The sequence below is a fragment of the Mesocricetus auratus genome, unplaced genomic scaffold (genome assembly GCF_017639785.1).
Source record: "Mesocricetus auratus isolate SY011 unplaced genomic scaffold, BCM_Maur_2.0 Super-Scaffold_4256, whole genome shotgun sequence".
Lineage (NCBI taxonomy): Eukaryota > Metazoa > Chordata > Mammalia > Rodentia > Cricetidae > Mesocricetus > Mesocricetus auratus.
The window spans coordinates 35,439,918-35,455,689 of NW_024429182.1; the positions used below are offsets into that span (position 1 = coordinate 35,439,918).

Genomic DNA, 15,772 nt, shown 5'->3' on the forward strand with positions numbered 1-15,772 from the left:
ATGTTCATGCATAGTTATATAAGAGAATAGTCTTAGGAAATATTGAGTAAATCAGGGTACAAGGAGCATTGTACTGGGTGCAATGACTCTAAGGTTACTGTCAGGTGGTCTTCAGTGATATTAATAACATTAAAATAAAATGCAAAATAATTAAAGTTAGAGAATAGGTGAAAGGCAAACAGTTTGGTTTCTTGTGTGTTTTCAAAATAAAAGTTTTAAGATGACATGTTACTAGCATGTAAAATGAATAAAAAAATTTAAAAGATGACTTGTTATTAACACAATTTGACTTTTGGTGGTTTGTGTCAATTTGTAAGCAATGTTATAAACATTTTTATCCTGGTGTATTAATGTGGAGTATTGTATCTTTTAACTCTTTTCTACTTTAGTGGGTTAAAAGCATTTTAATAGGCTAAAAATAGATTTTTATGTATGTATTTGGTAAACTGCATAGTTTTCCTGTTCACTGTATGGTTGTAATTTTCAAATATTAACTAATTAATTTCCTTTTTATTATGTTTTTAAGTTAGCATAGAAACCGGTGGGTTTTATTATTTCATTTTATGCAGATAAGCTATTATCCATTTTTTCTTATTCATCTGTCTCATAGTTTGTATCTTTAGTCTATTCAGCATATCTACTAGGCTTTTGTGTTCTTGTTTACTTATGTTTTTAAATTTTAAGTTACTAGTCTGGGATGTCTGTGGTCTCCTAAATACACTGAGCCATTTGAAAGACAGAAATGAGGTAGACTGACAGAATCATTGGAACTTTTATTGACTCCCTGGTGTCTGTCAGTGTTAGGCCGTCTTTGTGAACTGTTGAAGTGCTTTTTCCCATTTCAGAATTAGCCAGTTTCCTTCCTGTCTATGTCCCCACAACTCAGGCCCCTGCTTGTCACTGTAGCAATTCAAGCATTATGAAACAAATGCCCGGATATTTCCAGAAGAAGGAAAGGCAAGATATGTGGTAGTCTCTGCCAGACTAGCTGGGCTCAGTTCCTCCTGGTCCTTGCTCACAATGCCCAGGCAGGACCCTGGCTATCTTTTACTATGAAGCGATTAACTGTGAGGCCCCTGTGACTCTCATAAATAGCATAATGCTGAGTAAGAGAGGGAAGTTGGATGCTGAATACAGGAGACATGACTGTGGTCCCATCCCATTATCGCTATAAGAAAAAAGTGCTCAGCCGGGCGTTGGTGGTGCACGCCTTTAATCCCAGCACTCGGGAGGCAGAGGCAGGAGGATCTCTGAGAGTTCGAGACCTGCCTGGACTACCAAGCGAGTTCCAAGACAGCCTCCAAAGCCACAGAGAAACCCTGTCTCGAAAAACCAAAAAAAGAAAAAAAAGAAAAAAAGAAAAAAGTGCTCAAACAGTTTTGGAATTCAGAATATCTAGAGAGCTAATTATGAACACACAGGTCCAGAAGAATAAGGCATAGGTCTCCTCATATCTTCCAAGTCTCCTAAATGGTTTTGTTAGATATCAAAGTTTGAGAACTGTTATTCTCAATGGTTGAGCTGTCAACTGCATTGAAAATATACCAAAATATCTAACTAAAAATTTCTCTGTAACTTGTTAGGCCATGTTTTGTGGATATCCCTGGGAGGCCTACATTTTTTTCTTTTCTTTTTGGAAGGGAAATGAAGTAGGAGTGGATCTGGGGGAGGGGGGTGTGGGGGGACTGGGAGGAGTGGAGGGGGAGAAACTGTGGTCAGTATGTAATGTACGAGAGAAGAATAAAAGAAGAAAAAAACATCTATCAAAGCAAATGAAAATGGCTCAGTGGAGAAAAGCACCTTAGCACAAGCCTAGAGACCTGACTTTGATCCTCTGAATCCACATAAAGATGAAAGGAGAGAACTAACTCCACAAAATGGTCCTCTGAACTAACTCCTCGTGTGTGTGTAAGAAGTGACTGAGGTAATGCCATCTTGTTCTGACTCCATTTGTGTCTGCTTAGGTGCTTTTCAGTCCTTACTCTATGAACAGACATGTCCACCTTGACAGCACACTCAGAACTTCCCTTGAACATGACCCAAATTCATAACCAAAATACCTGTTGAATATATGGCCAAAACAAAAGTGACTAGGTTCCTCTGACCTGTACCTGACAATGAATGATGTCATTGTGATTTTTTTTTTTTTGTTTTTGCCTTTAGAAAACACTCTACCCCCGAGGTTTGGTGTCATGAGTCTTTCTGAGGCTCCTCCTACTTTTAGTGACTGGCAATAAAGGACTCTAATTTGATGTGTGTGTGTGTGTGTGTGTGTGTGTGTGTGTGTGTGTGTGTGTGTGTGTGTGTGTTAGTGTGTGATCATCTGCAACCTTTTTACCTGGACTATAGCATCTGCATGTATGTCATTCACACATACACACAATAACAATACAATTTTTTTAAAAGTAGAGGCTCCGGGTTGTAGTGGCATACGCCTTTAATTCCAGAACTCAGGAGGCAGAGGCAGGTGGATCTTTGTGAGTTCGAGGCCAGCCTGGTCTACAGAGCTAGTTTCAGGACAGCCAGGGCTACACAGAGAAACCCAGTCTTGAGAAACAAAAACAAAAGTAGAGGCTCAAACCCGCCATTTAAAGATGTCATTATCTAAAGTCTTTGCTTGTTTTTTTTTTCTTTAGAAGAATGAAGAGGAATAGTTTTTAGAAGTCTTAGCTTGAATTCTTTTCTTTAATGGAGAAGAATAATTTCTAAAAGTGGCGTAATCTGAAAGGTGAGGTGGCTCAAAGAGTTATAAGAATTCAAAAAAGGAAAGTATAGTTTTAAGAGGATCCTTGAGCTGTCCTGGGCAGGCAACTGAGAGCTAAGGACCCCAAATACTTCTTTGCAGGATTCAATCATTGCTTTAAAACAAACTAAAAAAAAAAAAAAGAGAGACCTGAAGTCCTTTGATTGGCCTACCTTAACCTCTACTGCGTCTATGACTTGTTGAGTTCGTGAAGGGACTTGTCCTGTAGAAGGATATCTGCAGGATATCCATGGCTCCCGGCAACAGCAGGATGCCTGAGGGGAGTTTCAGTGAGGATCCAGTGATGATAGTGTGCCAGAGGACTTGAACAAGACCCGTGGTTGCAATGAACAATTTGTGGGTGGGGCTGATTGTACAAAAGGGTATACTGCGTGGGACACCGCAGCATCCAGTGCCACTAGGATGAATGAAGAGGTATTTGAAAGGTGATGAGCAAGGTGGGTTTGCGTGTTTGTTTTTAATTGATTGGGGGGGTTGGGGAATGCTGCAGGGGTGATGAGAGGATATGGAGTGACTGGGAAGTGAGTGGGACCGGGGTACACGATGTGAAATTCCCAAAGAATCAATAAAGAAAAGTATGTTTAAACAAAAAATCAACGCAAATACAAATGCTCACATGAAAGTTTCCACGATTCTTCCCTTCCTAGGTAAAAACCCTTGGTTGAAAACATGGCTTAACTGCCCAGCACTGGTGGCACAGGCCTTTGGTCCCAGCACTGGGGAAGCAGAAACAAACAGATCTCTACAGAGCAAACTTCAGCCAAGGCTACACAGAGAAACCCTGTCTCAAGACAAACAGAAAAGAAAGAAAAAGAACAGACTAGCTCCTGGAGATACCAATCGCAGCTTCATCTGTCTTCCCTTAGAGGTTGCTCTCCAGGCCGTCTGTTGGGGGCAGAAACGGAGAGGAAGAATGCAAAGTTGTTTTCTCCACTCTGCTCCACTTCCTTCTTCCATCATAGCTGGTGGCCAGTTTCTGGTTCTTGAGGATGGGGGAGGGGGTCTGAGGAATGGCAGCCCTCTTAAAGAACTGACATGCTTGGGCTTTCTGTGCCTGGTGGACATTCAAAGCTGGCTTTCTTGAGGTTTTTGGAGGTTATTTAAAAGATTACTCTTTGCTCTATCCTGCAGCTCACTTCACCTGATTCATGTGTTTCTGCTCCTGTGGATAGCTGGTAGCCTACTTACAGTCTCTCCTTCCGTCCCCAGAGGCTGGAGTCTCTCTCTGAGTAGATCTCTTCCACGTGAGCTACATCTGATCCAGAGGAAAAGCTCATTCAGCCTGGCAAGCCTACGGATCTCACATGGCCTACCCTGACTCCCCAGGCTTCGTGACCAGATCACGGTCCAGTTCATCAGCATCCTCTGGGGCTGGCAGCTGCAGGAAATAGTCCTTTTAGGCTCTCCGGAAAGGAGGGAGTGGCAGCTTTTGCCAATAATCCCTCCATAAGCAGAATGAGGACTCTCCTGAGTAACATTCCTCTTCAAGAATTCTGTGGGACAGAATCAACTAACCTGAGCTCTTAGGGCCTCACAGAGCCTGCACGGGACTGATCTAGGCCCTTTGCATATATATGACAGTTGTATAGCTTGGTCTTCTTGTGGGACTCCTCATAGTGGGAGCAGGGGGTGTCTCTGACTCTTTAACTGGCTTTTGGGGTCTTACTCCCCATACTGGGTCACCTTGCCCAGCCTTAATACAAGACAAGCTGTTTACTCTTACTATAATGTGATATGCCATGTTTTGTGGATATCTGTGCTTTTATGACTAGAAATGGAGGAGTGGATGGGGGTACAGAGGGAAGGTAGGGGAGGGATGAGGGATGGGGAGGAGAGGAGGGAGGTGAAAGAAAGAGAAAGAGAGAAAGAAAGGGGAAAGGAAAAAAGGGAGGGAGGGAGGGAGGGAGGGAGGGAGGGAGGGAGGGAGGGAGGGAGGGAGGGAGGGAGGGAGGGAGGGAGAGATCCTGTGGGAGTTTCAGAGATTCAGTTTCACACTGGAGTCTTTGATCAAGTTGGAGTTAGGTTTTGTGAAGAGAGACAAGGGTCTGGTTTCATTTTTGTACACGTGGATACCCAGTCTTTCCCAGCCCAGTTTATTGAAAACATTCTTTCCTCCTGTATGTATTTTTGGCATCTTTGTTGACTGTCAGGTAGCTGCAATGTCACAAATCTGTACATTGTCTTAAGGTGTGGTCATTTCCACAATGTTGATTTTACCAATCTACAAGCATGGAAGGGCTTTCCATCTTTTATTGCCGTCTATTGTCTTCCTTCAGGGACGTTACACCCATGAACTCCCAACAATATGGTTACCCAAACACGATCATGCCAGCCAACATTCCAGCATGGATTAAGGAAGAGCACATAAGGCCCCACCCCAGGTGAAGACCTATGGGCAGTCAGTAGCTCAGTGGCTGCTGAGGGAGAGAGGGTCAGTCTCTTAAGGGGCAACCTGCCTCCTGATAGGTTGTCCATTCTCTGGTGGCTAACCCTCAGCCAAGTATATACAAGCAACACTAACCAGACTCAGTCAGGTGTGTGTGTGTGTGTGTGTGTGTGTGATTACAGAAAACAGAGGACATGGATTTGAGAGGAGTGTATAAAGGAGAACATGGAAGGGAAGGATGCTCTCATGTATGAAATGTGAAATCTAACTCCTGTGGGATTGAGCTGAGTCAGAAATTCCTTAGTAAAAATTCTGCACACAGTGATCCAGTTTTGGAAATACCTTAAAATTCTTCTGGAGCAACTTACATTTCAGTACCCCTCCCCTATCAATGTATAGTTTTAGGTATCCTATCAGGAAGCCACACTTAGGGAAGTCACTGCGCATTCTGTGCCTCATTTACAGGCTCTGGGGAGAGGAGCAGATTACTGGAAAATGACAGATAGTTCATGCTATATATGATATAAATGCTATGCTATACAATCCATATTAATTCTATTATTTATGAGTAAAATTTGTTCAGTGTGTAACATACATAGAAGCAAGTCTGAATATAATAAACATACTTACATAGTGTCGGCCAAGAACAAGGAAGAGAACATTGACAACTACAAGGGGCCACATCATAGCTCTTCATGGTTGTTTCCCCAGAATGAACATCCCGACCATCAACACCATAAGCCACTCTTTTCCTTCGAGGTTGAAGTGAAACCATTTGTGTTCATCATGTTTCTGAAGTTTCCTTGTAATGTCGCTTCTATGAGGAGACCATCTGTTCTCATTTCTGGGTATCCATCTCGTGAATACCGTCAGACAACCAATATTTAATCAGTGACTGTGCTTCTCCAAGGTAACTTAAGGGCAATCTGCAGCACCCCTAGACCTTCCCTAATTCCAACCAGCATCTACAGGAAGATTCTCAAGGCTATCTAAAGACATATATTTCAGAACAAAGCAGTCGAACTTTTGTTTGTTTGTTTTTTGAGACAGGGTTTCTCTGTGGCTTGGGAGGCTGTCCTGGAACTAGCTCTTATTGACCAGGCTGGTCTCGAACTCACAGAGATCCACCTGGTGCTGGAACTAAAGGTGTGCACCACCACTGCCCGGCTACCAGTCGAACTTTTTACACAAAAAACAATACTATGCATGTACAAAGGTAGGCTGTTTTGAAGAGTTATTTTTCCTCATTCTTTATATTTTATCCCATCGATCTTTGGTTTAAATTTGGCTGGCTTAAGAGTTTTAGAATGTTTGAGATGGAGAAAACCATGTCACTGAGAAATCTGCACAAATTCTGATAAATGATGGATGGCTTTCCATTTCCTTTGGAGTTATGATAAGAACTTTTATCACTTAGATCCCAGAAAATTCCAACCTACCTATTTACAGTAACAACTGGAAATTTGAAATTCATTTCTCAATGTTTCTTGCATTGCTTTTACATATTTTTGTGTGTTTGTTGTACTTAAAACTATGTAATGGTTTTTTTTTCTGTTAACATGAAAGATTTCAAAGCATGATAGTTTATCATCTGAGAAAAAGAGCCTTATAGGTTTTATTTAGATGAAAATTCATGTTTTAAAGTTACACAGTGAAGATTAGTATTTTCAAATTTGTCAGCAGTTACTTCTTGGATTTGTGTCCACAGAATAATTTAAAATGTCCAAACTGAGCCAGGCGTTGGTGGTGCACGCCTTTAATCCCAGCACTCGGGAGGCAGAGGCAGGCAGATCTCTGTGAGTTCGAGGCCAGGCTGGACCAACAGCCTCCAAAACAGAGAAACCCTGTCTCGTAAAACCAAAAAAAAAAACAAAAACCATAAAATGTCCAAACTGGATATGTCTCACACATATAATCCCAACAGCCAATAGGTACAGGTCAAGCTGGCTATAATGTGCAGTCAAAGCTCATCTCAGTTATATGGCTAGACCCCATCTCTCAAAGGCTAAAGATACAACTCAGAAGTCTAGCATGGCTCTGGGTTTGATCCCCTGTATTAAGAAGAAGTATGGTAAAATAGTATCAATGCTCTGAATAATAATGAAAGTCATCAAGGACTTTTTATAACATCCTACTCAACAAATGCTTAAAATCATAACATTAATTCAGTCAGAGGTTTATGTGAAGCCCACTTTGTGCATTTATTTATACTCCTCAAGAGTCACCTGTAATCACATGAAAACTAAGAATATTTATACCATGTTCAGAAGTCACACCAAGAAATAATTTATTATTTTTTACATGTATTTATTTGAGTGAGGGAGTGTGCGTGTAGATGCTCATGGCACATGGCATATAGGAATGTCGAGGACGATTTGCTAGAATCGGATCTTTCTCTTCCACTGTGTGACTTCCGTAGAATCAAACTGAGGCATGGTGGTAAGTGCCTTAACCCACTCAACCATCCCAGCTGTCATCAACAGGTAACTTTTACAAAGAATGATTAGTAATTATTGTTTTACTCGAGTAAGGAAATTTCTTTTTTTCTTTCTTTCCTTCCTTCCTTCCTTCCTTCCTTCCTTCCTTCCTTCCTTCCTTCCTCCCTCCCTCCCTTTCTTCCTTCAGTTTTTGCCTTCCCTGAGATGGGGTCTCAGGTATCCAGGCTGGCCTTAAACTCACTATGTAGCTGAAAACATTGGGCCCGTATTCCTCTTGCCTCCACCTCTCAAGTGCTTGAATAACAGATGTTTACCTAGTTTGCACAGGTGAACCTAGGGATTCACCCAGGGCCTCAAACACACTACACAGACACTCTAGTAACTGCTACATTCTCAACCCAGCTAAAGAGGGTTCTTCATGTGCCTTATGAGCACGTGCATGGCACCACACTGATGCCTGAGGGGTCATAGAATTTCTCCCTAAAATGTGAAGGGTAAGGTGGGCAGAAAAAATGGAGGTAGGCCAGGATTTTGCAAAAACTGAAACAACTGAAGACTGTTCATTGATAAAGAACACACAGCGTAGGGAGCAGGACTGGAGAAGGAGAAAGGAACAATTGATAAGCTGGGACACGGAAATGCACATTCAATAGCCCTGGCAAGAACTGATCTTTATGACAACACCCTGAATATGTATAATCTTAGCATTTGAGAAGCTGAGGCTGGAGAATCTCCATGACTTCAAGGCCAGCAGCCTGAGCTACCTGTCGAGTTCCAAGCCATTATGCTCAGACTGTTTTGAGACACAAAAGAACAAACCAGCATGGTGGGATAAGGTGTTTGGGAGTCAGCCAGTTTGCATTTATATTAAACCTCTTATCTTCCCCACTGAAAGGTGGTAAAATTGCACTTACCTTTTGTCTTTTCAAAGTCTCAGGTTTCCTTGTCCTAAAATAAAGGAAAAGATGGATTTTGTCAGGTTGAAGGGTAGATTAAATAGGCTAATACATATAGTATTGCCTAGCCAGTGTCCAGCACACACTGAGTGGGTTCCTCAGTTAAAGCATCAGCTGGACTGTTAGTTGTAACCTTGAACTACAGTCCACAACTAAGGTCAGAGGGTAGGATATCTTTTTATTTATTTAGGTTTTTTTGAGACAGGGTTTCTCCGTGTAGCTTTGGAGGCTGTCCTGGAACTCTGTAGACCAGGCTGGTCTCGAACTCACAGAGATCCACCTGCCTCTGCCTTCCAAGTGCTGGGATTAAAGGCGTGTGCCACCAATGCCTAACTAGGGTAGGATATCTTACAGGATCCCTTTGGTTGTAGTTACAGCTACTACTAGTTTCCCTTTCTGTCCACAAATGAGGTATGAAAGTGAGAAAGTACGAGTCGAAGGTATAACTTGCATGGACACAGTTGTTGACCAGAAAAGTTATGAGTGGAGATGTCCTGTGGCAAAACTGTCAATCATGTGTTCGTTCAACTTTACCCTCCCGAGCCAGGTTTTAGTTTACTTGCACAGATGCATATTGGACCTCTAAACAGACACAACCAGTTAAATACATGTGTGCTCTGGTTCTTTGCTGAGAACTAGTAAAACCGACAGGAAAGGAGATGTTCCAAAGGCCAAACCCACCAAGAGGATGCCTTAGGAAGACAAAAAGGATGTGATTTGGAATCAAGAGTCCAATAGATTAAGAGGTAATTTCATTAGTTGACCTGATAAAAATGACTGCTAGACATGCCTTGGTGAAAAATGGGAATTACTTGGTATATGAATTTTCCTTGGGAGGTTTTGGCAACATAGCCGCATGAGTCAGCTAACACTGGGCATGGGGGCGGTATGAATCAGCACAAAACGGCTGACACCAGATGTCTGGGGACTCCCAAAATAAACAGGGATGTGATCTGTTACATAACTACTTTTGGCAGAGTGCCACTTTTGTGTGATTCTGTACAAATATGGCGTTGGGGTCAGAGGTCTTAGCTTTTTGCCTTCACCAGCCTGCCTGTGTGCCCACAGCCATGTGTTCTCTCTACTCCCCCACTCCCTCCTAACCCAGTGGTCTTCCTCCTTTCCTGGCAACCTACCATGAACCTCACAGGTGTCAACGAACTCCAGTCTACCTGAGATGGAGCACCAATGACTGCCTGGAGAAACGATCCCACCTAAGTCTGCTTAGTAAACTAGGGAATGTGTTGAGGTTCCAGGACTGTGTGTGAGGATCATTTACTGGATCAAAGGCAGCTACATCCTGTCATGAATGATGGTTCACAAAACCATCTCTGGAGTTCTGTACACAACTTACAGGCAACCGGGAGTTCTCCCGGGGTTCTCCCGATCAATTGGTACTGCTCCTGTAACAGGGATGGAGTGGGGTGTGGAGTGTGATTCTTGTAAGTTTTAGCAGCTTCCGGAGACTTCTGCCGTTACGTGTCTCACACATTTGGTTTAGTTCCTGAGTCTTAAAAGAGCCTCTCTTCTGCCTCCAAGAGGGACGCTGTTTCAATCTGGTTGCATGAGAGGCCTCCTTTCATGCTTCGGCAGTGGGGAGAAAGGTGAGGTGAAGAACAGACATGAATAACAAGCCTGTTTAGAAAATGGTTCCTCGGGTCCACAAAACCCCAGAACTAACCTCATGAGCCTGGATACGGTATATAGCCTCCTTCTGGAGGAACACTTGGCAAATATGGGTTCAATTCTATAAATGGGAATATACGTTAACACAATAAAATCCCAAGTCCTTCACCATGATCCTGCAGACTAGAAGATCCTTCTGTGATATCTGACCACCTACAAAAGAAAGACATGAAGATTCAGCTGCCAGTAGTGCCTGGGGATGGGGGTGGGGTGGGGTGTGAGGTAAGGTGGGGGATGGGGGTGGGGTGGGGTGGGAGGTAAGGTGGGGGATGGGGGAGGAGTGGGGTGTGAGGTAAGGTGGGGGAGGGGTGGGGTGGGAGGTAAGGTGGGGGATGGGGGAGGGGGTGGGGTGGGAGGTAAGGTGGGGGATGGGGGTGGGATGGGAGATAAGGTGGGGGATGGGGGAGGAGTGGGGAGTGAGGTAAGGTGGGGGAGGGGGAGGGGGTGGGGTGGGAGGTAAGGTGGGGAGAGCTCTGGTCTCCTGTGGAGACCTTCTTCTTGGATTGCAAGTGTCAAGTGTCTCTGCTCGTTGCGTCCTCACAGTCTTCCATTGACCAATGCCTTTGTGTCTTAATCCCTTTTCTTATCAGGCCACTAATACTGAATTAATGCCTGCCTATATGACCTCCTGTTATCCCCAATTACTCCATATATAGTCACATTCTGAGGTACTTATGAACTTGAAGGTAACTCATCTAGGTGAAGAGCAGGAACAAAGCAAAAATCCTGTAAGAGTCTGGAGTAATTTTGGAAATAGTCAAAATGCTTGGTGCGTTTATGAGATCAAAGATCATGTCTTTGTGCTAGCTAGTTTTTTGTTGACTTGACATAATGTAGGGTCCCCTCTGTAGAGGGAACCTCAGTTGAAAAAATGCCTTCATCAGATTGCCTGTAGGCAAGGCTGCCGGGGCATTTTCTGGATTACTGATTGATGTGGGAGGGCCCAGCTCACTGCGGGCAGTTTCACCTCTGGGTAGGAGGAGGTCCTGGGTTGTATAAGAAAGCAATCTGGGCAAGCCAGGGAGACCAGGCCAGTAGGTACCACTCCTCTATTCCCTGTGCTTCACTCCTACCTTAAATTCCTATCTGGACTTCTCTCAGTGATGGAGTATGACCTGAGGTATAATGGAAATAAATTCTTGCCCAGTTTGGGGGGGGGGGAGTCATGGTCTTTATCCCAGCAATAAAAAGCAAACTAGGACAGTCTCTGACTTCAAAAATGCAGGGGAATGCTGACATGCTGTAAGGAGCAGGAGTAAATTCCAAGCAAGAGAATGATGAAAAAGTCATGTGACTAAGGCAGAAAGCACATTAGTGGTTACCCAGGGCCTCAAGTGCAGAGCAGACTGATGACAAACAGATGCAAAAGAACTTTAAAAATTTTTATTACTATTATTATTGTTATTGTTGGTGGGGGTGGTGTGTGTGTGTGTGTGTGTGGTGGGGATGGGCCTGTGCCACAAAGTATATGTGGAGTCAGAGGATAACTTCCTTCCGTCTTTATGTGGGTTCTGGGGATTGAACTCATGTCGTAAGGCTTGCACAGCCAGCATCTTTACCTACTGAGCCATATTGCCAGTCCCAAAGAAATTTTGGTATAATGAAAATATTCTAAAACTGGATTGTGGTGTATGAATGCATTTAAAATTCATTGAGTTGTACCATTATAATGTATATTATGCAAGTTATGCATTAACAAAACTGTATTTTAAAAAACAAAAATGGATTATAAATTAGGTCATTAAAATATGATTAAACACATAACAAAACAACAACAAAAGACGCATCAGGGTGTGGTGGTGCACACCAGTAATTCCCAGCACTAGAAGTAGAGGCAAGAGAACTGTGAGAAGGAAACCATCCTGGGCTGCATAGTGAGTGCAAGGTTATCTTGGGCTACATTAGGGAGGCCCTGCCACAATCAGACAGACAAACCAACCAACAAATAAAACAAAAACCCGAAAGAGGCTTGGGATATGTCTCAATGTTAGAGCACTTGCCTAGCATGCATAAGATCCTGAGTTCAATAGTCAGCCCTGAAAAGGAAGTGGGTATCAACGGGAGACAAGATATTTGCATAGTTTTAAAGTATCTCTCCACTAGCTACTCATTAACCACCATAGGGAAACAATACCTTTAGAGCAGAGAAAGCTGGCAGGCACTTTAACCATGGGATCTATGTCAGCAGGGGGAGTTGGGGCTATGGGAACATCGAGTGCTTTCTCAGGTGATATATGGAGAGATGGTCAACATTAATTTGTAAGCATCCTCGACAGCAATGTGTAATCCAAATTTAAGCATGAGAAAAGTAGTATAAACCAAGCTGAGACTCTATTACAGAATAACTCACCAATATTCTTGCCAAGTCATGAAAATTAAAGTTATGAAAGACAGACTGAGCAAGATACTTGGTTAAAAAGAAACAAAACAACAGCATGCAACATGGCTTCCTGGGTTGGTTCCTGGTCTCTCTCTCTCTCTCTCTCTCTCTCTCTCTCTCTCTCTCTCTCTCTCTCTCTCTCAAGATAGGGTCTCACTGTGTAGCTTTGGTTAGCATGGAACTCTCTATGTAGGCCAGACTGGTCTTGAATTTGTGACAATCTTCCTGCCTCTGCCCACTCCTCACCACAGTACTTGGAATTCAGGAATGTAACATTGAACCCAGACATAAATAGGACTTTTCTAAGACAAATAGCAACTTTAAGTAAGGTCTGAAAAGTAATTATTGGCAACTTATCAAAGTTAACAGCACAGCAAATGAAAGATGTTAATATGGTGGGGAACAAGATGGAAAGCATGTGAGAATCTCTCCAAAACAATTGTAACTTTTGTAAACTGAAAGTTTCAAAGTGCAAAGTCAAAATATAGAAGGAAGTTTCATTTTCAGCTAGGCAAATGGCAGTGGTTTGATAGTGAGAAATAAACTGTGAGGTGAAGACCAAAGTTCTACCCATTCTTCTGAAATCAACAACTTAGAACATACCAAGTAATGACTTCATTTATTGCTATATTAACCATTTTCTCTTTCCCTTTCTTCTTAAAATGGAACCACTAAGTGTACTATGCTGCATTTTTCTTTTTATGCATAAAGGTGTATTTTACTTAGATCTAATGTAAGGAATCAGCTTATAATCTATATAAAATATTATATAATTTGTTCTAAATAGTAATTTATTTGTTATTATTATTGATACTTCAGGGTTTTTATTACACTCAAAAGTTAGATTTTCCTCTACTTTTTTTGCAACAATTGTCATGCATTTTAGTATATATATTGTGTAATCTTTTGTGTATTAGTACATGACTACTGGCAAATGCATGTATTCAGTGAACAACACAGTCAAGAGGTAGACAATGTTGTCAGTCCCTAAATTTTTCAGTGTCCTCCCTCGCTTTAGCATGTACTGATTATATGAAATAATGGGCTTCGTCTTGACATTTTCATACATGCTATACTGTATTTTGATCATACTCACACACACCCCTTTTGCACCCTAATGCCCTACCCTTGCTCCTTAGCCTCCCTTACTCCCCTGTCTCTTGTACTTTCATGGCTTTTTCCTTTCTCCAAACTTGTCTTCTAGAGTCTGGCTTATTCCGCTTAGTATGGCAATCTCCAGTTCCATCCATTGTTCTGCCAATGACAATTTGTCCTTCCAATGGCTAGATAAGACTCCATTTTGTATAGGTGTTGCATTTTAGCTGCTGGTAGGCACCTGGGTTGTTTCCATTCCTGGGCTTCTGCTGCATCTTTCTTTCTGAAGAGCCTTTTAGTTTGATGCAACCCCACCTATCCATCCTTGCTATTATTTCCTAGGCTAACAGCCTGTCTTTTTAAAATGATGTTGTGTTTTGAGCCTAACATTGTGATTCAGTTTTTCTCAGTATTAAAAGAGAAATTATAATTGATCTCTAAATTGGCATCTTAAAAGCAAACACTGGAAATACAGAATCATTCACCCAAGAACGTTTGAGCAAAGCATAATGCTAGTGTAAATCCCTCTCAGAGAAGATATTGGGTGAGTGTGTACATTGTGGAGGCCTCGACCGACCACAGACAAAGAGCACTAGCCAGATGGGGCCAAGGTCCAGGTGGGTGCTTTAACTCTGCTGATAGATTTATTGCATGCACACTCTGCTTCTGTAATGATATATTAAATAGTTTTCTCCAGGATGTTTGCTGAGAAGGAACAAGCCAACTGCTCACTTTGCAGTTTTTGTTTAATCTTCTGGTAAGGTAGCCTTTCACTTCAAATCATGGAATGACCATAAAACTACAAAATGTATATTGAGGAAATTAGACGTGGTTAGTTTATAGGGTATGGATGCTATAGGGAATTAAGCTTGCATTTAAGGTGTAGATGGATGTTCCACATCTTACAGTGTGGGTTCTTTTTTTAATCAGAATGCTTTGGGGCTGGGGTTGACGCTCATGATAGTGTGTATTAACAACCGTGAAGCACTGAGTTCAACCCCTGTGTCCCAAATACAATCAGAATGTTTCATCCAATAACCTTTTGTCCATTTTGTTCCCAATAAAGTTGGTCCTAGCAACTTTTATAATAAATTAGCTTTACTCTCTCATGTAAGCCAAACTTATTTAGCTATTCTCTATAATTGAATAATTTTATATGCTTCTAACATTTTGGCCTTAAGACCATGATTAGAATGTTGTAAATGTCTATAGGACAAATTCCTACCATAGCATTTCTAGCTCAAGGTTATATGCAATTAATATTTTAAGAGATAGTTATTTTTTTCTTTCACAACAGAATTGTTGATGTATATTATTTTAAACAATCCTACATGCTTTTGTAAGCAGTAATACAATAAAAATGTAGGTTTTTCGCCGGGCGGTGGTGGCGCACACCTTTAATCCCAGCACTCTGGAGGCAGAGGCAGGCGGATCTCTGTGAGTTCGAGGCTGGGCTGGACCGACAGCCTCCAAAACAATACAGAGAAACCCTGTCTCATAAAAACCAAAAAAAAAAAAAATGTAGGTTTTTCTTTTTTAAAATGGTGACATTTTCCCTGTTATCTGACCAACCTCTCTCTGAGGTAGCCATGATATTACAAAGATGCATACTTTCTAAAATATACTTCATCTGCCAGGTAGAGTGTATAATTGATTATTAAACTTTATTTAATGAGAAATTCTGATAATTGACATAACAAACTAGAGTAGAAACAAAGTATATTGTTAAATATATAAAATATAGCTTCTTAGGATGCTTTCCTATACTGTTTAACTTTTTTTTCAAAACAGGGTTTCTCTGTGTTGCCCTAGCCATCTTGGAACTTGCTCTATAGACCAGGCTGGCCTTGAACTCACAGAGATCCACCTGCTTCTGCTTCCCAAGAGGTGGAAATAAAGGTGTGCAGCACTATACCCAGCTTTGCTTAACATTTTTAGATGTCTCACTATATAAAGTCTGAGCTGGCCACAAACTTGTGATCCTCCTGCCTCAGCCTCCAGTGTAGCAGGGTTTCAGGGTTTTACCACCCTGCCTGGTCTCTTTCTTTTCCTAAGACAGTAGATGTT

At 41.9% G+C, this 15,772-nt stretch overlaps 1 long non-coding RNA gene across 1 annotated transcript; it reads right to left on the reverse strand.

Annotated features, from left to right (window-relative positions):
• Positions 1-7,306: 7,306 nt before the first annotated feature.
• Positions 7,307-10,377, reverse strand: LOC110341662. The gene is made up of 4 exons (XR_002383632.2): positions 10,226-10,377; positions 9,899-10,128; positions 8,503-8,536; positions 7,307-7,637 (listed from the first exon to the last, which is right to left on the reverse strand). It is a non-coding gene; the product is annotated as an uncharacterized LOC110341662 (long non-coding RNA).
• Between the last annotated feature and the right edge of the window lie 5,395 nt (positions 10,378-15,772).